The 23260-nt window shown below is 38.9% G+C and overlaps 1 long non-coding RNA gene across 2 annotated transcripts in view; it reads left to right on the forward strand.

Annotated features, from left to right (window-relative positions):
- LOC139076033 (uncharacterized) overlaps positions 1 to 21164 on the forward strand; it is an 85609-nt gene extending 64445 nt beyond the window's left edge. Inside the window, exons 5-8 of one of the 2 annotated variants that reach the window (XR_011527259.1) lie at positions 19285 to 19430; positions 19516 to 19577; positions 20387 to 20506; positions 20971 to 21164. This is a non-coding gene — a long non-coding RNA (uncharacterized lncRNA). The remainder of the gene's footprint in view (positions 1 to 19284; positions 19431 to 19515; positions 19578 to 20386; positions 20507 to 20970) is intronic. The other variant, XR_011527260.1, reaches the window with a different exon arrangement.
- Positions 21165 to 23260: the final 2096 nt, after the last annotated feature.

Genomic DNA, 23260 nt, shown 5'->3' on the forward strand with positions numbered 1-23260 from the left:
CATCTCCAAAGAACAATTGCCTTAAGAGTCCCTATTGAAGTATTTTTCATTTATAACAAGATCTTATGATAGTTAAAAATAAATACAGCACAGAAACCTAATTCTCTGATTCTCTAATGATATGAACTGTCATGCAGATTGACACACCAGCATGTTTTGGAAAAACCTTCCAGCAGAAGTGAAATTTTAAGATTATCTCTCTTTTTTCCTTATTTTTCTGTTTTCTAGGAGGAAAAAAAAGAATATGTGGTGCCACTAATTAGTGGACTTGAACTTCAAATAATTTCTGTTTCTAATCCTACAGTTTTTAATAGTCAGTAAGAAATAATAATAAAAGATATATCAGAAATAAGGATTTCCAATCAACCACCCTCTATCACCCTCCTCATCCACCTACTTAATCATGTTTAACTCTTCTCTTATTTATTGCCTTAGATCATCATAATATGTCCATGTTGCTCTTTCTAAATTCATTAATGGTAAACATTATATGCTGACTTTATATTACAGTACATAGATCTTACCTCCCTTAGGTCATGTTCCAGCATCTCCATGAACGTCTACTTGCCATAGACCCATTCTTTTAATTTATTCATATCATAACTACCATTTGAATAAATCATCAGAATTTGATTATCTTCTATATTAATACCTTCATGTTTTTCAATGTAGCCAACTTCATTCTTCCCATAATGCACAAAATCCTCTCCAGATGGTTTTCCATGATGTCAAAGATATCACTTCTCTTTTTGGAACTTCCCCTGGAGCCTTCTGCCTTCCTGTTCCAAGTGGGACTGGTTTTCCCATAGGCCTGCTATGAAGCTTCTATCCTGGGTCTTCATCACTATCAACCGGAACTTCCCCTTGAGAATTCTCTGTTTCCTGAATTCCATGTTTTCTTCTTTCTTGGCTTATTTTCTTGTTTTTATTTGTTTTCTTATTTCTTATTTTGTTGTAATATCCACAGCTTCCTGAGAAAGGCTCAGGAAGCAGAAATGTCTGAGATTTTCCTTGTCTTAAAATGTCTATATTAAACACACTCTCTTAAGTCATAGTTCGATATTCTCTCTCAGTGTAGTAAGAGCATTTCTCTGTATTTTTTTATCTTTCAGTGTTTGCTGAATGCAATTCTGATACCCAATCTTTTGTACATAATGTGTTGCATTGTCTTGCCTTTCTGTTAAAAAAAAAAATGTAGGATTTTCTTTATCCCTGTTATTCTCAGGTCTGATAGATTTTCTTGTATTATTTATTTGACATTTCCTCATTATGTTTTCTCAATTCTCTTTTTCTGTAACACTATCAGGTGGATGTTGGAGCTCCTAGATTAACCCTCTAATTCTCTTACCTTTTCTCTGTGGTAGTCATTTTGTATGTTTTTTGACATTATCTTCCGACCCTTTTACTATCTTAAAATTCAGATATTAAAATTATCATTATCAAGAGTTATTTTTTGTTCTTACAAGGTCCTTTTCTTATTTCATGGATGGATGTTCTCTTCTTATTTCTTCTAGAATATCAGTTCAAAATGCAATTTCTTTTGTTACCTTTATTCTTCTAACTTTGTCTTTTCCTGTTTATTTCTTTGTGTGCTTTGATCTCATTTTTTTGTATTGAAGGCTTACCACAAATATTTGGTGGTTTTTTGCAGTCTACCGAATTTTAATAGGAAGGCACTAAAGCTACTTGGACCCCCATTGTGAGTGGGCCAAGCTACAGACTAGTATATTTCCCTGTAGAGTGATCTGGTCATGTGAGTGCTTCTATTGAGGGGGACAGAGGTATCTCTAGCGAGTATGAGTCTGGTCATGGCATTTAGGGAAAGAAAGCTAGAGCAGTTCAGAACTCTGGATATGTGTTTAATTAGTCTTTTATCAGACTGGTGCCTCAGCCACGCTGTTTGCTGTGTCTGGTGTTCCAGAGCTTCTCTAGCAGAGGAGAAGAGAAAGGCAATCGGTTAGCATCAAGAAGTGGGGCTAGAGTCATGGTATTTAGTTTTTCCTTATACTGATTTTCTTTATACAGATTACTGCTTCCAGTTACTGAGCTTTTCTGAGTTTCTTCTTTGTCTCCCAAGTTTCATTCTCATCAGGGACCATTCCTTTGTCCTTGCTCCATCTTCTAATATATGTTGATGGCTCTCATCTGCTATTGTCTCTTCTCTCTCTCACCTCCTGGTAGGTCTATATTTATTTAAAGCTTTTACTCTCAATTTAATTGGGTGTCAGCAGTAACCAGAGGAGATAAATACATGTGTTATTCTACCATGCTTAATCCAAAGACAGCCTTGCATATTCTAATGATTAGATTGTTAAAGAGATGAGCTATGACTGTGTTCACAGATGGGAAATCAATGAGGTAAATTTAGAAATATCCATTCCAATACATAGATCTGGGAGTCTCCAAAGCAAGATATGGACCATTACATAATATCACTTAGGCAATCTGTTAAAAATAGAGGCCCAATTTCTGGAGTTTTGGATTCAGAACATCTGGGTGATGTCCAAGGATTGGTGTATTTAGCAAATTCCTGAGTTATTTTTATATTGAGCCACTGATTTAGACAGGCTATCTTGTCATTTAAAACAAGAGAAAATTCCCCACTGAATTTAGTCATGCAATTTAGAAAGTAAGAATGTATCTCACTGAGCTTAAAAAAAATTTTTTTCACTGAGCTTTAGACACAAAAGTAAAAGAATTAACATTTATCAAGCACCTAGGCCTTCTGCTAAGTAGCTTTTTATAGAACAGTAGAGTGATGTAAGTGGGTTTCCCCACTCTATATATGACTAAGTAATCATCAGAGATGTTGGTCATTTACCTAATGTAATATGACCAATAGTTGGTAAAGCTTTATTTAAATTCCAAAGTTAGGGTGATTCCTTAAGATACCTGTATTCAATCAATAAGATTCTTCCTCATGCTTTCAATAGTCATCAGCTGATTACGTGCTGCATTTAACCAGTGAACTAACCACTGTTAAAGACCAGAAGAGAAATGTGATATGTCCTTCACCCTTACTAAGCTTGGGAATTGAACTGAGAAACAAAACAAATATCCATGACATAATCAGGGAATCTCTGTGTAATCTAACATTCTCCAACTTGGATTCCAAGGATGTTACTATGTCTACTGAGTGAAGAAAAAGGGAAGCTATCATGATCCATATAATATGTGTAATTGAGTTAAACAACTTTAAAGAGGTATGCATTTGCTTTTTTGTAAAGCATCTCAAAACTTTCCATGCCAATGTACACCAGGAGTTTCCAAGTGGAAGATGGAGCATTCCCTACATGTATTTGGCTTGTTAACCCTCACTGACACCTAAGATAAAATCTCATGGAAAATAATTTGGAAAATGCTAATAGAGTACAGCAATATGTTGATTGTTCAAAGAGAGTAAAGAGTTAATCAGGACAAAGAAGTCCAAGGTGACTCCAAGATGAGTAGGTACCCAATCTAGCCTTTGAAGAAATTTGACAGCCTGAAGGTTGTCTAATGTCACAGAGACGGGAGTGAGGAGGCTAGGATGAGACCTGCTCCAGATGGCAGGCTTGAACTACCAGAGTGAGAGCTAATGCTGGCACCAACTGGAAGCAGATGCAAAAATCCTGGTTGGGGTTGGCAGTGGGGGATGGTTTGGGTATGGAAACTAAAACAAAATGATGATGGAACAATGAGGTTGATAGTCTCCCAGACGATCCCTAACTTTGATATCCTGAAGTTAAAAGAAAAAGAGACACTAAGGAGTAGAAGATAGAAAGATGATTCTCTTCACTCACCAGGCAGTCACCCATGTGATCCTCTGTTCTGAATGGATTTATTCATATTACAGCTATATAATAAATGAATCATAAAATAAGTGCATATTATTATTTTTTTTGGTAATGACACTATCTTTTTACAATAAAGGACACAGTCATTCATTGTGGTGCAATTTCTTTTTCAACCTTTACCAAAACTTCTGGAGATATGTAGGGCAGCCATTATCTTCTTTGACATGTCATAATTGAAGAAAAATATGCATGTCAGAATTCTTCTGGTTGCAAATGACAGTATCCAACTTAAACTACTTTGAGGGAATTTATTACCTCTACTAAGTCAGAAGGGTGTTAGGTCAGCTTAAAGGATCAGAGGAAATAATATATTTGTTTGTTGTCTTCTTCTCCCCAGGAAGGTAGAGATCTCATCTGCCTTGTTCGTGTCATGTCCTTAGCACTTAGGACACAGTCTGACACTTTTAAGGCACTAATTAAATATTCACTGAAGATAGAATAGAAGAAACATATTCTGAGTGAAATAGCAATGACCATCTGTACAGGCATCTATACTGACCATAAATAATATGTTCTTGAGTATAAAGTATTTAAAAAAAGTCATAATAACTTTTTCAGATGAAAAATATGACAATGGAAATGAATATGGGTTTTTATAGTAATACTGAATTGGAATTTTCCATCAAAAAAGTAAAAGAGAATTGGTAAAGCTACTAGGGAAAGTCATTAAAAACCATAAAATGGAATAAATACCTATTTTATAAATTTGGCAATGATTGCTTACAGATTGTGAAATATCTTCAATATGAAAAGTTTCCTTTCAACAGAATTTGATTACATTACCAAGAAGATATTTTAGATTAAACTGTGCTCTTTCTTTGTATTCAGGGGAGATTTAAAGTGAGCATTAATGAGAGAAATTATATTTGAGGGAGAAAGAAGAGCAAACAGAGGAGAAACGAAGACAGAAAAGTTTATATTTAGGTCCCAATAGCTAGCTCAATCTCAAGGGAGGATGGAGTTGCTGGGCAGAATAAGTGTAGAAAGTTAAAGGAGAGTCCTACTCTCGAGGTCCTTGAATGCAAGGGTGACAAGACGTTTCTTAGCTTTATAGCCTCCAAAAGATTTTCGAGTAGGAAATTGCTATTTAGGAAGAACAATGTGGCAGCAGAGTTTACAAAGGATTACTGTGAGGAAAGGAGCATCTACTGAACTAGAGACTAGACTGCGGGAAAAATAATTGAAGCCTGAGCTAGGGATGTGGATGTAGGGACGAGACAAGGAAATAGTGGTTTTGAGAGACTCTGAGGGGATGGCCAAGGATGAGGAGGAAATGCAGTAGGTGTGAGATCAGACAAGGATCTCTGTCTTGGCTTCACCACAGCTCATAAGCTGGTCACCGTGGACTGGATACTCAGGAGATTCCTCTGCCCAGCAATTTTTCACATCTTATTTCTAATGGTTCCGGATCTCTAATCCTGACCATACAGGAAGTACATGACCCATGTCTGGTCAATCACAGGACCATACCTCCTTGACATCAGTAATCATGTAACCCAAGCATGGCCAGTCAGCATCCTTCCCTGGAGTTTATATATTGTGCTGGAAGAAGTTCTCTCCACATGGAAAAGGCCTCTCTGCAGCAGAAAAGAATGACAGAAGCAGAAGGAGAGAGGCTGAAATGGAGTGAGTTCCCAGTTCCTGTCCTTAAGGCACCTACACCTACAGCTCTTCCCTGATCCTGGAGCTGCCCCAATGTCTTAGCCATATCAACCAATAGATCCCCTTATGACAGCTTGAGCTTCATTTTTATCACTTGAAACCAAGAGAGTTCCAATAATGCACAAACTCACTAATGCCAGTTTCCTCAGTTGTGACGTGGCAGCATCGACCCTGAGTGCCCCATACACCTTCCAGAGTTGTGTCAAAGCTCAACTAGGAACCACACTCCAGACTATTAATGCACAAACTAAGCTCTCTACTCTAGGTAGATTTTTGTTTTTACCACAGTTACTTCAAGATATTGTAGATGCACAGTAATTTTGCTTTTTAAAAGACACTCATGTACCTGATCTAAAAACAGTGAGGATAATAATGATAATAATTTAAAATACCAGCTTTTATTTGCCTAGAGTTTTATAAGGCCACTCAGCTGAGAAATGATACAGCTGGGATAAAAATGCAGAACATTTGATGAGAGAACTCACCTGTAAACAAAGATACCTCCAACAATATATCCAAACCCTCCTCAGATGCAAGATTTTAAAGAGGCAAGGGCATAGCTTTTTCCCCTTAATATACATCTTGAACACAGCAGACAGAATGAGGTGCTATGACTTCAGTTTAAAGATTAATACAACTATTGTATCTAGAATAAAGTTAAAAATTTAAAGTAAGTTGTGACAATGGTCTGCTACATTTTTTGCAACCTAATCTTCATGTTGTTCAATTAGCAAGATCAGTTAAAATCATTACTCAGATATTTTAGATTCTATTCACCTTTTCTTTCTATATAATTCCACCCTAAGCCCCTTTAAACACAAGAGATCAAACTGTGGAAGACTGACTCGAAAATGGAAGTTAATTAATACCTAACATTATGTGAAAAATTAAATTTTGAAGTACAGGGAAATCATCCTTTACACTTACATTACCTAAATTTAGAGAAGACAACTTTTTTCATTTGGTGTATCCACAAAAAGACAGTGGGAAAAACAAGTTTTACTGCTAGTTATGGAGTTTGCTTTGAGATGTAAAATAAAGTTTTTGGTTAAAAAGGTGCCGTTAAATAGTAAAAGTCCAACTCTATTAAAAGTATATTTTTTCAATCAAGTATTAAACGTCTTCTCTCTTATTAATTTCATATGCTTGCACAGGCAAAGAAATTATGAAATATTATTTGAATTGCTAATACAGGCCAATAATTGTGCTAAAAAGAACAAATCCAGACTGATGGCAATTATCCATGTGAAAAATTAGTTTCCTTAGGAGGTGGCATTGTGCAATTTGGCTTCTAATTGGTGTATGGCACCAATTAATGTCTAACAATGCATCTAGCAAATGAAAAAAAATTTACTGAAGATAACTGAGTAAAATGCCATGCTTTAGTAGTACAGAGTAATGGCAGTGTTTGTCTCTCACTCTTCTATTATTTTAAATTATTTTGGGTTTTTTGTCTGGCTATTTAGGACTCATTTACATTTTCTTCTGGCTCTGACTTATCCAGTATCTTTTGCTGGATTTTCAGCTTTGGTCATTTAACAATCAATAGGCGCTCACCCACATTTTGCTGTGTGCCATGCTCCGTGTTAGGCACTGGGGCAGCCACAGATGCAATCAACATTTATTCTTGCTTTGAAGTTTCAAGATCTCAGCTCTGTCTTTTTTTCCAAAAGCTTTCCCTGATGCTCTAAAATTGTCCAGCCTCAGTATTTCCATAGCAACTTGTAGTTATTTCCGCTTTGTGATTATGGTGATGACAATGACAACTAACATTTATGTGGAGTTTATTATGTGCCAAGTATCTTTTTTTAACAACTTTACATACAATAATTCATTTAATTCTTACAAACCTGTGAGTCAACTACAATTATTATTATATCCTTGTTATATAGAAAAGAAAATTGTGGCATAGAGCAGTTAAATAACTTTCCCAATGTCACACAACTAAAAGCGAGAGAGTCATGCTTCAAACAGACTGTTTGAAGTCTTCAAACAGTCTCTGCTCTTGGCCACTGCTCATACTATCTTCCTCTAACACTTCCTCTTAGCCAATCTCCACCTAACTGACTCAATAGATAAACTGAAAAATAAAGTATGAATATGAAAAGAAAATGTGTCAAATCCATGAGAATATATATTAACATGAATGCTTTGGTAAAAAAAAGAAGCAAGTTAGCAAAATATGCTATAAAATTAGTTAAGAGTAAGACAACTAGAAATGATGTGGACTCCCAGTCAGTGGATTCATACTCAAAAAATAGCAAATCCTTGCACATATGTTTATTTTAACTTGAAATAAAATGCTTTATATATATATGTATACATGAGGGTATATATATGATATATAAAAAATTTATGAATCCACTCTTTAATCAAAATTTACTTAAATAATTAACAACCCATCCTTATCACATTGGCTAACAATGTTTTTACCTTTCTCAAATTTATCTGCTTATCTATCTCCCATGAGACTCTGGGATGTTCATTCAATACCATGACTAGCAAGGGTTTTACACACATCTGATGCTGACAAAATATTCTTTGGATGGACGGGTAGATGGATGGATGAGGTGGGAGTGGTATAATGGAGAAAGAGAAATTTGGTAAAGTTAAAGCATAGATGGTGTAGAGAGTTGAGTACGATAAGGAAAGCTTAGGCCAGATTGTGGAGTTGCTATTTGTTGTGTTGGAAAGTGTGAGGATTATTCTGAAAGTAATTGGGAGCCACTCAATAATGTGAGGAGAGGAATAACATGATCATAAATGAGTATTACAAAGAAATTTACAGCGATGATATAAGGTGAGAGAGATGTGAGATACAGCAGTATTGAGCATGTGGCAGCCATAGGATTGTGCCTGGCAGATCTCCAAGAGCAGAGGGCTGAACTGACTGCTTCTGAAATTCTTCCTAGCATTTGCCCTGAGTCCGTGCTTCCTGTGGGCTGCTCACAGGGAATGACTCAGCCCAGCAGGAATACTAGGCTAGTCCTGTTGTAGAAACATGAACAACTCTGATGGCTGACTTGGCTCAAGGACTCCCTGATGGCCTCGCTGAACTACCCTTGGATGCAGGGCAGAGTAGGATGCTTCCAGGGAACCTCCAGTCTCTCTGTCTTTTACTCAGGGTCAAATCTGCATCATGGTCTGATGACTCTCTCAGCCTTGCCTGGCTCCCTCCCCATTTTCTTTTGTGGGTATATCTCCCAAAAAATTCCTTGCACATCTCATCTTATCTTGGCGTTTGCTTGGAGGACAGATCCATGGTGTGCTGGAGCCAGCTCATACAAGCTCATAAGAGCCAATAATTACATTTTCAGAAATTTTGCAAGTCATTTTAAACATACTATTATCAACAGTTAAATTATATAAATTTACAATTAAATAAATTATATTAAAAACAAAAGTAACAAATACTCAAAACTCATCATTTCCTAATTATTTTACAACACTTCTCTATTACTTATGCTCTTGAAGTTATTCATTTCTAATGGTACAGATCCTATTCAATGATGTTCTAATGCACACCGCTCTGTGTGCAGTGGTCACATTGATATCTTAAAATTGACCACAGTAGGGGTATGTATGCTGTGGAAATCAACAAATAGTACAAATCAATATTTCAGAGAGTCAGTTGTTAAACACTTGCTAGCACGTCACTTACCTGCATTCATATAGAAGATAATTTTAACTTGAGAATTTATAGAAAATGTATTCTGAAAGAACATAGCTGTAATATCAGGCCAGATTGTAAATTCTCTGAGAGTAAGGACAATGTTTAAATTTTCTTTACAAAATATGGTCAGAGCAATAGGATTCTTGAGAGTTAACCTTAATCAAATAGTTTTAAAAGGAAATATGGAATGCTAATAATAAAGTAGAACTTAAAAATGAATCTAATTCAATTTCAACATTGTACAATTAAAAACTGAACCCCAGATTTGCTCATGTTTGTGCAGTTAAGTAATAATGAAGATAGAACTTATTAAAAAAATAAAACAAAACAAGAATACTCTAATCTACAGCAAAAGGCAGAGTGACATATATTCATAGATCCAAAGTCATTGTATTTTCTTAGTCTTCCTCATTTGTTCTTTTATCTAAACTGATGTTGGAATAGAGCTTTTCAGAGGGAAGAAATCAATATTGCTTTTGGACACATAATTTATTTCAGTTCTGTCTTCATACATCTTAACTTAGATATCTTATATGTCAAGTTAAGGGATAAACCAAAACTGTGTAGTCTGGGCTGTCTGTCCAATACCTTGGAACGAAAGTAATCCAAATGTTTCTAAATAAAGACACTTGCTTTGGGATTTGAAAGAAGTCATCCAAATTTGGAGACTTGTGACAAATGTTTTGTATTTTATTTCCTTTAACAGGAAGCTGAGTCACTGTCAAAGTGAATCCCAGACTTTGGTTTGTAACACCTCTGTAATGTTCCATGAAATTTTCAAAATAAAATTCACTTCATTTCATCTCCATTTTTAAAATATAGCACCTTTAGAGAAATTTAGCCTGACTGGTAAAATAAATCTTATTATGTTTGAATGGAGAGTTTGAACTAGAATATGAATCACCTCTGTGTTGAATAACCTCCCTGAGTCTTAGGATCAAGGCTCACCAGAACCTTTGATGGATGCTCTCTGATTTTATCTACTTGTACCGTGACTTCTGCCTGGACCTCAAATTTTCTCCTGGCTGATTACAAATATAAAGGGCTTTCCACGGCGATGATTCCAAGTGTGGTCCTCAGACCAGCAGCATTGCCTGAGAACTAGTTAAAAGTGTGAATACTTGGCCTTCATCCCAGACCAAGTAAATCAGAAGTTCTGGGGGTGGAGCCCAGCAACATGTGGTATCAAACTCCTCTAGGCGATACTGAGGCACACTAATGGGCAAGGACCACTGCTCCTGTGCTTAAGGATCTGATGGGATCTATGAAATGAACTAGGAACTTGGATCCTTCCAGGAATGTCCTATTATACAGGAAACAGATCTAAGGTAATATAGGTGTTTATGTATATAAATTATAAATCCAAGAAGAGAGTAAAACACCCTGACAGTCACCAGATGTTTCTAAATATCCGGGTGTTCTTAATTGGATAGTGCAAACATCTGGATGATGACATGGACTTTTCATCTATCAGAAATCATATAAGTGAGGAGTTACTTCCTGTTAACCTCACAGTAACAGACACCCACCACCATATACACCCCATGAGGATACCCTTCATTATTTGGCCTAAGAGTGTTTTGGGGTTTTTTTGTGTGTGTGAGGAAGATTGCCCCTAAGTAACATCTTTTGCTAACTTTCCTCTTTTTGCTTGAGGAAGATTCTCCCTGAGCTAACATCTGTGCCAATGTTCCTCTATTTTTTGTATGTGAGATGTTGCCACAGCACAGCTTGATGAGCAGTAAGCAGGTCCTCATCCAGGATCTACACTCACGAACCCTAGCTACAGAAGCACAGTGCAAGAACTTAACCACTAGGCAACTAGGCTGGCTGCAGGACATTCTTTTCTAAAGAACTGTGTGATCAACCATTTGTAAAATCTTGAAATCTTTAGGCACTGGGGAATTGCTGAAGGATACAGGTAGCTCTCATCCTTTTGCTTTCCACTATCTGACCTTCCTTTAAATACCTAAAAAACTCCAATCCTTAATATTTCCCTACTCCCTTCCCCAACTGGATTCCCACTATACATCAGTGGTTCCCAAAATTTATTCATCATTGAGTATCCCATTTAATTATGTTCTCCTATTCCCACAAATGATTCCACATATTGCAAGTTTTTGTCTAGCAAGGTTAAGCAATACTGATGTTTACTTAGATCCATTAAAGGCATAATTAAGAGGTCAATCAAACTTCTGAACCATGCAAGATACCAATTATTCCCCCAGCCTTTTGTTTTATAGTTACAGTTGTTTGTGTGTGGCCATTTCATGTGTATGCTTATGGTTTCCTGCAGAATTTTTAAAATTTTGTAAATAACCTTTGATGCCCAATACAACCTACACAATCTCAAAGGAAGTAGATCTCTCTCCTTTTAATTCTGCTGATAGTGTCTTGCACAGGTATATGCTCTGGGTCTAGCTATTCAAAGAATTCTGTTGCTTTGAGAACAGAGTGTAAAATCCCTTACAGAACTTAATCTCCTCTATTGTGTTCTTCGTTTCCAGCATTTCTGTTTGGTTCTTCTTTATCGTATCAAACTCTTTTGTGACATAGCTCCTGAACTCGTTGAGTTGTCTATCTTTCTCTCTTAACTCGTTGAGTATTTTAATGATGGCTGTTTTGAAGTCATCATCATTTAGGTTATATATCTCATTTTCTTTGGGATTGTTTTCTGTGTATTTGTTATTTTCCTTCTTTTCTGTAGATTTAATGTATTTTTTCATATTTCTTGATGTTGTAGATTTGTGCCTCTGCATAGAGATAGAGTTTAGTTGCTCCTTCCACTTGTTTCTGCTGATGTGGTGGGGGAGCAGCTGTTTATACTGCACCAACCAGGAACCCTATCCGCAGTTGCTAACTGGGCCTGGGCCCCCCCCCTTGTAGTCACAGTGGTCCTTTGGATTCCCTCTTCTGCCGTGGGGGCCGTCACTGGGGGGCTTCAGGCTGCTGGTGCCTACTGTTGCAGCCCACATAGATGTGCTCCCTCCTTGGGGTCTGCAACGGTGTTATGGGCTTTTCCAGCGGCCAGGGGTAGGATCACTTATATTTGCCACTCCGTCACTGTCGGCACCCACAAAATCTCACTTGTCCACTATGGGTCGCAGCAAAGCTATTGGCATCTTCTACAGTCTGTGGTTAGCTCACCTAGCTATGCTACTTTTGTCCCGGGGTTTTCCACCCTTGTGGCTGCCAGATGGGTGCTCTCTACTAGTGCTGTGCAGAGGCTTTCGCTGAGGCTGCTGTGAGCCTGTAGGGTTTCCCCCTAGGCTATGGAGCCGGGTCGCTGGAACTCCACCCAGCCCCAGTCCTGTTCCCCAGGAACTCGGGGAGTCCTTTGCCCTGACTGGGGGATAGCCGGAGATCCTGATTTCAGTGGTAGCTGGTCAGCTGCTGCCCTGCCTGAGATTCTCCTCTCCGGGACCCTCCCGGTGTTGTGGATGCTGGGCGTGGCCCCTCCACTAATGGCAGACAGAGAGTTCTGTCTGCTGCCCGGGCAGAACTCTGGAGCTTCCCCCCGGGGGCACGGAGCCAGCCTCTGGAGCTTCACCCAGCCCCAGTCCTCTCCGAGATCTCCGGCAATCCCTTGCCCGGTCATGCAGGCAGTGGCAGCCGGGGGGGCCGCCACGCCCTCTGTGATTCTCCCTGGGACCCTCTGGGCACCGTGGACACCAGGCCGGATCTCCCCACCAATGGCAGGGCAAGACTCTCCCCGTGGGCTCAAGCGTGTAACTCTAGAGTTTCCCTCTGCGTTTAGGAGTAATTGCGGGGGGTTTAGGTAGGGTTCTGGTCACCTGTTTCCACCGTCGCTCCTCTGGTGTGTGCTCACTCCTGCCCTAGGTGTGTGTTGATCCTCTGGGGGCATCCATTGGAAGAAAGCCTCTTGCAGGTACTAGGCTGTTCGGTCGGGGTCGGAGAGTTTTCACCTATCTCCACCTCCTCCCGGAGGGAAGTCCATCCGCCTTCCAATGTATAATCATGTGGGTCTCTCAGACGTCCTGAGATGCCATCTGGATATCCTTTGGTAAGCGATGAGTGTCCAGACAATTGTAGACTCGAAGGGGGAGAGACAAAGAGGACTACTCCCGGCGCCATCTTGGATCCACCCCCCCCTTACAGAACTTAAAAGGGCTCTTCCTTCTCATGCATCCCCTCACCCACCCCTATTCCTGTCCTTGTTTTCTAAATTTCAACTACCCTAGCCTTCTTTCATTTTTCACACAGGTTTTCTCTTTCTCACCCCAGGACCCTTGCACATGCTCTTCCCTCTATGAAATCTTTTCCCAGTTCCCTTTGCTTAATAATACCTTTTCATTGTTCAACTCTCAATTCAGATATCTCTTCCTAGAGAGAATTCCCTAAAGTCTTCTTCCTTATCACCCACTCCCATTATGCCAGCTCTAAGGCTAATAGATAAGGCTAATAAGATAAGGTCCCTAAATGTTATCTCTTATTACTCTGTGCTTTTCCTTTACTGCAGACTATACCAATATATTTATGTAACTACTTGATGACTCACTCTCTCCAGAATGGAAGCTTCATGGAAGCAGAAATCATATTTAAATTGCTCTCTTTGGTATCCTCAGTACCTACCGTGGTACTCAGCACATAATAAGGGCTCAATAGACATTAGTTGAATGAATAAATGTACAAATGAATTCACTGAGCAAATGCTTTGGGCTTTTGCTTAAGGCTGAGGAAGCAGTAACTCCTAAATGGGTCTTTACTGATGGAAATAAAGAATCTCTGACCCTCACACTGATAGGATTTCAGAGTCTGATCTAAATATTTAAAATACCACTCTTGCTGGATTTTGTCACTTCATGTGAAGATTTTTTAATGACATGAGAAAAGGTTCATGAAAAAATATCAATAAACATGCATGAAATAAATTTTCATATTCAGTGTGAACTGAAAAGTATAAAAATATAAATGCATGGCAGAATAGTTTCTACCCCCTTTACTACCTTACCTCCTCATTGCCTATCAAAGATGGAGAGGGAGCCTTTAGAACAATAATGCATTCAAACTGTTATAAAAGGAAATCAACAGAAAGAGCAATCATAATATAAGCAAAGTGCTTACAACGTGCCAGGCACTATTCTATATGCCTTACATGTAATTACTCAAAATAAACTTATAAGTCCTATTTTTATCTGGTTTGTTTAACTTATCCATGCTTTACTCTGACAACTGTGGGTATCTACTGTCACCCTCCTAGGTTAGAGGGAACATTTCAGGAAGAGGTTACATGGACACAAGAGATGTAGAAAGGATCAGAAGGATCTGGAACCCTGAGCATTCTTTGGATTGAGAGGAGAAAGATGGAGAGGTAGAAAAGGAAGACCGATTGGGAACGGACTCCTGAGTACCTAATAAAAGGGATTGAATATCAATTGAAAAACTTCCAGAAAGGAAGAGGAAAGAAATATTTTTGTATCATACTTTGATCTCTAAGACAGTTAGTTGTCAGCTCCTAGAGAGATCAGGATCATTGTGATAATAGATTGTGCCAGCATCAACTCCCAGGTGTGGTGGAACTTAATAACAAGTAGATATACACACACAGATGATTGAGGACCACAAAGAAATTCATATTTCTTACCTCTGGTAGTGAGTTTATGAATGACTGTTATTTTCCTCTTTGTATTATTATTAGTGATAACAATTTTTATAAATTAAATAAAAAATTGCTAGAACATATATATTGGTCAATTGTTCTATATACCACGATTGGGTTTGCCAATATAAATTATTTTCTGCTGTAGTCATTTGCCACGTTTGTGTATCCATTCCCTAGTTTCAAGGACACCTGAGGATCTGAATATTCTATAGACATAGCCCTAACATAAGTAGACTGCAGAGAGACTTGTGTTGACTCATTAAATCCATGCTCGGTTTAAAGTGCAGTTTAGGTTATGCTTGAACAGGGGCAAAGGGAGAGAGAGAGTTGAGAAAGTTCAAATTCATTTAAATAATGCTGCACTTGAGGAAAAGAGGTGAAAAAAAGGTTTGTGAGCTGATTTTCTGGTTTCCTTCTATACGTGCACTCATGCATTCCACAAATTTAATGAGTGCTGGCATCGCTAAGGGCTACCGGGCAGAACAGAGCTGAGGCTTCAGTGGACTCAGAGAGTGGATAATCTGTGAGTTAGACACTTGCTGTTCAGCTACCCTGAATTGGTTTTTTCCTAATACAATCCACTAGTCTTCTGGAAAACTACCCCCCTCCTCCAAATCATTCCAGATGCTGGGAGAAGGACTGAGCCTTTTTCAGGGGTGAGCACATCACCTAAGCTTGGCTGATGAGACAAACACCAACAACATACACATACATACCAGAAATGATCATTGTTTTGGGAGAGGCGTGTGACCTAACTAGTCCTTTAAGGGTGATTCCAAAATGGATTAGGTGAGTTAATGCTAACTGCTATTACAAACTAACCCCAAAACGTAGAATGCTTCCAATAAACTGAAGTTTATTTCTTGTACAAATAAAGTCCAAAATAGGTTTTCCTAATGGTGGGTAGTTCTTCCCAAAGTAGTGATTCAGGGGCTCAGGCTCTGTCCATGTTCTGTCTCCACCATCTTTAATGCTTGGTCTCCAAAACCATAATGTGGTCCTCAAGTTGGCGTTAAGAAGGGAAAGAACGTGGAGAACCACATCTGGAGGGATTTTATGGGCTGGCCTGGAAGTGACACGCATCGCTCTGCTCACACTCCATCAACTAGAATGCTACTTCATGACCTACTGAGGGAGAGACTGGTAAAGATAGTCTTCTTATGGGCCCAGGAAGGAGAGGAATTGGATTTGGGGAACATCTGGCCAGTTTCTGACATAAACATTTTTCTAGATTTATTGGAAAAAGGATGCATCTCTTTGGAGGAGTTGCCAAGCTTGGAGACTGTATGTATAGAGTTACTAGTGACCACTGTGGCCACCTGTACAGAAGAGTGTTAACATGGCAGGCTTGAGAGTGCTTATCCCTAGAAAGGCCTGCTGGCAACATTGGCTCTCAGCATTTTGAATGCATTTGGCAGCTCGGATTTCAGAGGGTTCCCTCTGCCTTAATGGATAAGAGTGGCTCCTGGTTCCTCAACTGTTTGTAACAACAGTGTGGTTTATGCTGAACACCTGCCTTCCTTGTGGAGTCTAGAATTTTGGTAGATGTTTGGCAGAGGGTGCCTACATGACCAGCTCCTACTAGAACTTAGGCACTGAGTCTGTAACGGGCTTCTCTGGTAGACAACATTCACGTGTGCTGTCACAAATTGCTGCTGAGGAATTAAGTGCATCCTGTGGGACTCCAGTGGGGGAGGACTCTTGGAAACATTGGGTCTAGGTTCCTCAGGACTTTGCCTCCTGCAGCTTTTCCCTTTGCTGATTTTGCTTTGCAGCTTTTCACTGTAATAAATCATAGCCATGAGGACAACCATGTGCTGAGACCCATGAGTCCTCTAGTGAATCACTGAACCTGGCAGTGATCTTGGGGAACCCTCAAGACACCACCACATGAGGAGAGTCTTTCTGAGATCAAAGCTAAGCAGAGGAAAACATTTAAGAGATTCAGAGAGGCAGATTCCTGATTGCATTCTTTGGTCACCCAGACCAAGCTGTAATTGAAGCCAAACCTAATCTCTGAAGTTCTTGGTTATCTGAACCAATAAATTCTCTTTTGTGCTTAAGTCAGTTTGGATTGGATTTTCTTTCACCTGTAACCACAAACAGGATTGACTTATATAGCTTATTATCTAATATGTCTCTTAACATTTGAAAATATGATTAGTTTCTTTATTCGGGAGATACAAACTTCAAGAAACTAGAGCTCCCTGGAGCAGAAGCCTAGGAAAAGCCTCAGAAAGCAAATTCAGCCTGGGAAGATGAAGAGAGGGTCAATAGCACTCATGTAAAAAGGAAGTCATTGGAAAATAGGAAGAATAAAAATTAAGACAATCCAAAATGAAATCATGGTAAACACAAGTAAGCAGGATATGGTCCAAGGGTATTTGGTGGCAGGATAATTTGTAATTATTTGTAATTTGTGCCGAGCCTCTAATACAGAGGCTAAATTCAATAGAATAGAATATAGAATAGAATGCAGTGAAATATAGAATATAAGCTCAACAAAAGCAGGAATTTCTATTTTATTAACAGCCCAAGTGCCTAAGATGGTGGCTGGCACATAGGAAGCACCCAATAAACATTTTTAAATGAATGACAGGATGCAGAATTTGATAAAAAACATGTCACTAGCTACTTTGAAATCAGGAAATTATAGCTGGCATACTGCATGCATTCTTTAATTTCTTCAGTGATAAATAAAAAAGACTATGTTTAAACTACAGAAGTGATATTGAATATTAAGAGACTAAGTTATCTAGGAAATGGTATTTATGCAGCAAAAAAACAAAAAGATAAGGAACAGAACTCAACATAATATGGAAATAGAAATAAACAAACCACACTCATTAAACCTGTTTAGCTCATTGAAATCAAATCATGACAATTTTTTTATCAATAAAGGAAAACATTGAAATCATCTAATCCAGGGATTCCCAAACCTTTTTGAAAATCAGAACACTCTGGGAACATTTAAAAATATAGATTTCTGGGCCCTACCTAGAACTAGCAAATCAGTATCTGGGGGTGAGGGTGTAGGAGTATGAGAGGTATGAGGCCAAGTGATCTGTTCTTTGACTCCCGCAGTTGATTCCATTGATGAACCAGCTTTGGGACCTCAGCATTTTAGCTACTCTCTTAATTTCACAGATAAGTAAACCAACACCCAATGGCAAAGCCAGTTTGTATAAGAAAGGATTGCATTTTATTGTTACCATGATGAGAATGTAAGAGTTCAGATCCATCTCGCCTTCTCCTCAGGATACTACGCTATCAAACTCTGAGTCAGTACCCAAAACACTTAGAACCTACTTTTTGTGGAATAGGAAACTCACTAGGAGTTGTAAGATGTGATTCCTCCAGTTCGCTCAACCCATTCATTCTCCAGAGTTCAAACAGAAGGCAAGAAATACACATGTGAGTAGCACAGGAAGATCTCTCTGATCCTCTCCTGAATTCAAGCTTCTAAGTTTCTAATACATATTAGTATTCAAACTGGGGCCATACCGTCTGAGTGGAAAGCTGGGGCCATGAGAATGAAGGAGGAGTCTCAGGCCACCATATTCAACCCCCAGAGACATACACACACACATTGTGAGCAAGGCTTAGGGACATAGGGATATGGCTTGGGGACAGAGGGTTATAGGATGTAGGAAGCTGAAACACGATGACATCATGAGATCCCTGTTCTAAAAACTCACTGCTCCTTTACAAACTGATGTCCTCACTCTCTTTCCTTGTTGCCTCAGCCCTAGTGTTTTCACAGCAGATAAACCTAGAATGTAGGCACAGGAAGTGCCCTAAGCATCTTGAAATGTTAAATTTCAGGACATAGAAGTCTGTGAGTCAAACCCTCTGGACCCATCAAATCCACAGGAGTAGTTAAGAATCCACTTCGTCTTACCGCCTGTGCCCCCATGACTCGTTTCTGCCTCCAAGATTATAAAAACAACAAAAAAGATTTGTTTTTTCTCAATTCAGAAAGTCAGTTAGAGACCATACTGATCAGTGGCCTTTTGTTTTGAGATTCTAAATGGAAAACTGTAGTCTCAGTACCTCACTTAAACAAATGTACAACAAATAGATTGGTGGGGGCCTCTTTCTCCAAAGACGGTGTTCTGTTTTCCTTGAATATTATCAATTATGTCAAGTAGGGGATAGTCTTCAGAGAGCTAAAAAGCACCCGAATTTTCTGAGAAATATTATTTATTCTGAGAGGACAGAAGCTGACATCAAATCGCTAAATTAAGTGCTTATAAACAGCTCAATAGCAAAAACAAAAGGTGGCAGGATTGTGACTTTGTGATTACCTTATTCTTATGAAATTAGCATTTAACATGGAAAAAAGATGAGGTTTACTCCAGCTAATTCTACTGCAGATATTTAATTCACTATGCCATTGTCAATTATCTTATCAGAGTCTGTTCAGGTGTTTCTTGTCACATTTTAACTGCTGGAATGTTCAGTTGTATCTTTTGTTCCTTGATTTACAGCCTAATTTACTTGCCATAAAAACGCATGTGCTCATGCATTTATCCACTTCGCCAAGAGCCTTGGAGCCATTTGTCTGAGCATATTCCGTTTCTTCTTTGTAATTCAAAAAGCCCTTGGATAAACTAAGGGACACTTCACTCCTCAGGTTTGTATTTATGAACCATATCTAAGACACCACCCTAATCAGTCCAAAGCCACTCATATCTGATGCATTTTTCTATTCCTTTCAGGTTCCAGTATGATTTCTGCTTCATCACTTACCATTTGCAACATACAATCAGCTTATTATCAGGTGTGCTCTGTTCTAATATTCTCTGTTTCACATCTGCTACTTTTATGCCCTAAATAATTTTAAACACTTAAAGGGCAAGAATCATTTCTCTAACTCTTTTTCCAGACTTAGCCAAAGGTCAGTTACATCATACATAGTAAATGAGCATCTATTGATTGAGTTTGGTTGCATATTGGTCTAGTTATTCACCCTCTGAACAATTATTTATTGGAACCTCCTAAGACTCAGACTTTATTCCAGATCACAGTTTCTCAAACTTCACATCAATCACTTGGGGATTTTTAAAAAATAAAATTATTGTTATGATAGGTCTGGGTTAGAGCATGAGATGCTACACTTCCAACAAGATCTGAGATGATGCTGATGCTGATGCTGATGCTGCTTGTCAAGGAACCACGCTTTGAATAGCAAGAACTTAGACCAGGAGTTGGGAAACATGTCCTATAAAGGGACCGATTGTAAATATTCTAGGTTTGTTGGGCCATATGGCCTCTGTCACAACTAGTCAATTCTGTCTTTGTAGTGCAAAAGCAGCCAAAGACAATACGTAAATGAATGGGCATAGCTGTGTTCCAATAAAAATTTATTTACAAAAATAGGCGTCCAGCCAGACGGTAGGCTGTAGTTTGCCTACTCCTGGTCTAGACAAAGAGGGCACATCAGACATGGACCCTTCCCTTACGAAGTTCAAGTAGGGAATATCTATAGGCATATAAATTCTAAAGTTTTAGTAAAATGAGCTACAGCTTTTCTAGGTGGCAGGCATCTTAATTTTGTCAGGTAATTAGTTGTTTTCTGCTGGTTAACAGGTCATCTGATGTAAATTGGCTTAGCTTGGTCTCTCTTAGGTTCTGCTGGACTAGCAAAATGGAAAATTGATGATCTTCTAGTGCATCTAATTCATGATGCAGCTAATCAGTCAATTTCAGGTAAGCATACGTACTTTTTCTTGGTGGTGGTTGTTTTTTCTTTATTTTATCTTTTTGTTTTTAAAGGTGACATTCACTTGACTCACCCATCCCTGGGAAGCACTTTCCCATAGTTGAGGAGATTTTGCCTTTTCTATTTGACCAAGAAATTAGCCCAGAATGTAATTGCCTTGTTTTTCTTTATTCTGTGCCTTATCTTTTGCATTATTTCCAGTTTGTTCTTTCTCCTTTCCTTCTTAGTTCTGAAAACCTGGTAAGTAAATGTCAATATCTAATCATACATCCCTATGTCCTTAATTATGATTGATTTCCTGAGAACAATCAATTATGTAGATAGCCAATTAATCAGGAGAAATAACTGCTCCCTACAGACAACGTTTTAATCACTGGAAGATGGTCCTGGAAATTCAGTATTGATATTTTTTGCACTCATATGTTTCTCTCTTTCTCTTTTAATTTAACAGATAGTTATTAAGCATATACAGCAAAGAAGAAAGGAGATAAAATCCGCCACACAAAATGTCCCAGGATTTGGGATTCTACTTTCTCTTTAATTTCCAAATAACCACAATTTACTTCCACCTGCCCAGTAACTGATTCGAGTCCAGTACCCTCCTCAAGTGCTTTGGACTATCTCTATAAAACAATTTGCATTGCCCTAGTTGTTTTTTGCCTCTTGTGACAAACTTCTACTTCCAACTTTTTCTTTCATCATTCTTGGCCATCTCATAATTGCCACAACAAAATTCTATTTTTCACCTAACTCATTTTCCACAAAGCTTTTAATTCTTCAAGCATCACTAACACTTGATTGCCACTAGGTCTTAGAGGAGGCCAAAATTTACTGAAGGGCAAAATTACAATGCAAGAAAGGAAGAATGAACACCTCTTATCAGATAGAAGCGTTCCTTCCCATGTTTAGCCCACCAGTCATAACTTTTTTCAGAAGTCCTTCATCTGTTCTCTCTCTCGCCACATCTCTTGAGACACACCTCTGTTCTCACTAGACCAAGTGGCACATATTTTTCTGTAGCTTACCTCCATGGAAATCAATTAATTTTCTCTCCCATCTTCTCAAAGTCTCCTTATTTTCACTCTTTTCAGTAGAAACCCAAAATCAATTAATATGACAATTTCCTTATCCAGGAAGGACAAGTCTTGATTCAACACTGTGGAACAGTTTTGCTTCTCATTGTTTCCACTTTGCTTTCAGAACAGCTTGTGGGTTTAGTCTTGGCATAATTAAATGCCCATTAAACTGTCCCCCTCCTCCCCAAAACAGCTTTCTTTCTCCACGTACAAAATCTTCATCGCTTCCTGGAGAAGTGAACAGCTTCAGGCAACTTGCAAGAGTGATTTTATCTATTTTGTTTTTGTTGTTTTTGGTACCTACCACACAATCAAAGAGGAAACTTAACTGGGACTGTAACAAATACGTGTTCAGAAAATACTGAGAGCATAGGGAAGGACTGGTTTTACCTGAGGGAGAAGAATAAGAAACTGAGTGAAGAAGAAATATCAAAATATGCATTCTTGTATTTGCCGTCCTAGGTTGGTCTCAGTCAAGAAGGAGGTAGGTTCCTTGACATGTGTGTTGGGGTGGGATTGGGTTTAGGGTTTTGGAACTGAGCTATTTTTTTGAATGATTGCTTATGTGAAAAGGGACCTTCATCGTTTCAGGGCTAGAAGCTTTATCTGGAATATATACCCAGGCTATGAAACCTCAGGGACACTTACAAAACCAGGGCTGCACACCAGAAACGTGCAGGCCTTCTGGATCATCTTCTCTTTCATCAGTCATACTGAATCTCAGGAGGGTCCTCTAGTGTACTTCAGTCTGCACGGGAAAGACCACAAGTCCTTCTTCATGAGCCTGTTGTCAGACCCTGGACTCACAGTGTCTTAGGGTACTGGTGCCGTTAGGGATTCTGAATACCACTGATAGCAAAACTCTTATTTTTACAGATATAGACTATGGCACCAAAGTGACTTTCCCCTGATTTGTAACAGATCAGAGGCTAGAATCCAGGTGTTCTGCTAACATCTGTGTTCTTCCCACTACTTGGCATTTCTAGTATTATTGGCCTTGAAGGGTTATCCTGGAGGTCTCTTCAACTTCAAGATTTCTGATGAATCAACCAAGTCGCCCTGAGGACAGAATTGAGGTGTGCTAGATACTTGGAATGAGGCACCTACAGCTTACCATCTCATTAGCACTTGGGATAGCATATGTGTTGAAAGAGGTAGCCTAAAATACAACTGACTCATCTAGACTGGGCAGAGGTGCCATGAATTATTATAGAACAGGATTTCTCATCCTCAGCACTATTGACATTTTGGGCAGGATAATTCTTTGTTGTGGAGGCCTTTCCTGTGCAGCGTAGGATGTTCAGCATCATTCCTGGTCTCTACCCACTAGATGCCAGCAGCAACCACCCTCCTACCCTCCTGCCAATCTCCAGATATTACCAAATGTATTCTGGGAGACAAAATTGTCTCCCAAGAGTGAGAATTGTTGTTATAGACTTCATCAAAAGATGTCCCCCCAGGGGCTGGCCCTGTGGCATAGTGGTTCAGTTCAGCGTGCTCTTCTTCAGCAGCCTGAGTTCACTAGTTCAGATCCTGGGTATGGACCTGCACCACTCATCAGCCATACTGTGGCAGTGACCCACATATAAAGTGGAGGAAGATTGGCACAGATGTTAGCTCAGGGCTAATCTTCCTCGGAAAAAAAAATATGTCTCCCCAGATATC

This window comes from Equus przewalskii, chromosome 15 (assembly GCF_037783145.1).
Source record: "Equus przewalskii isolate Varuska chromosome 15, EquPr2, whole genome shotgun sequence".
NCBI lineage: Eukaryota > Metazoa > Chordata > Mammalia > Perissodactyla > Equidae > Equus > Equus przewalskii.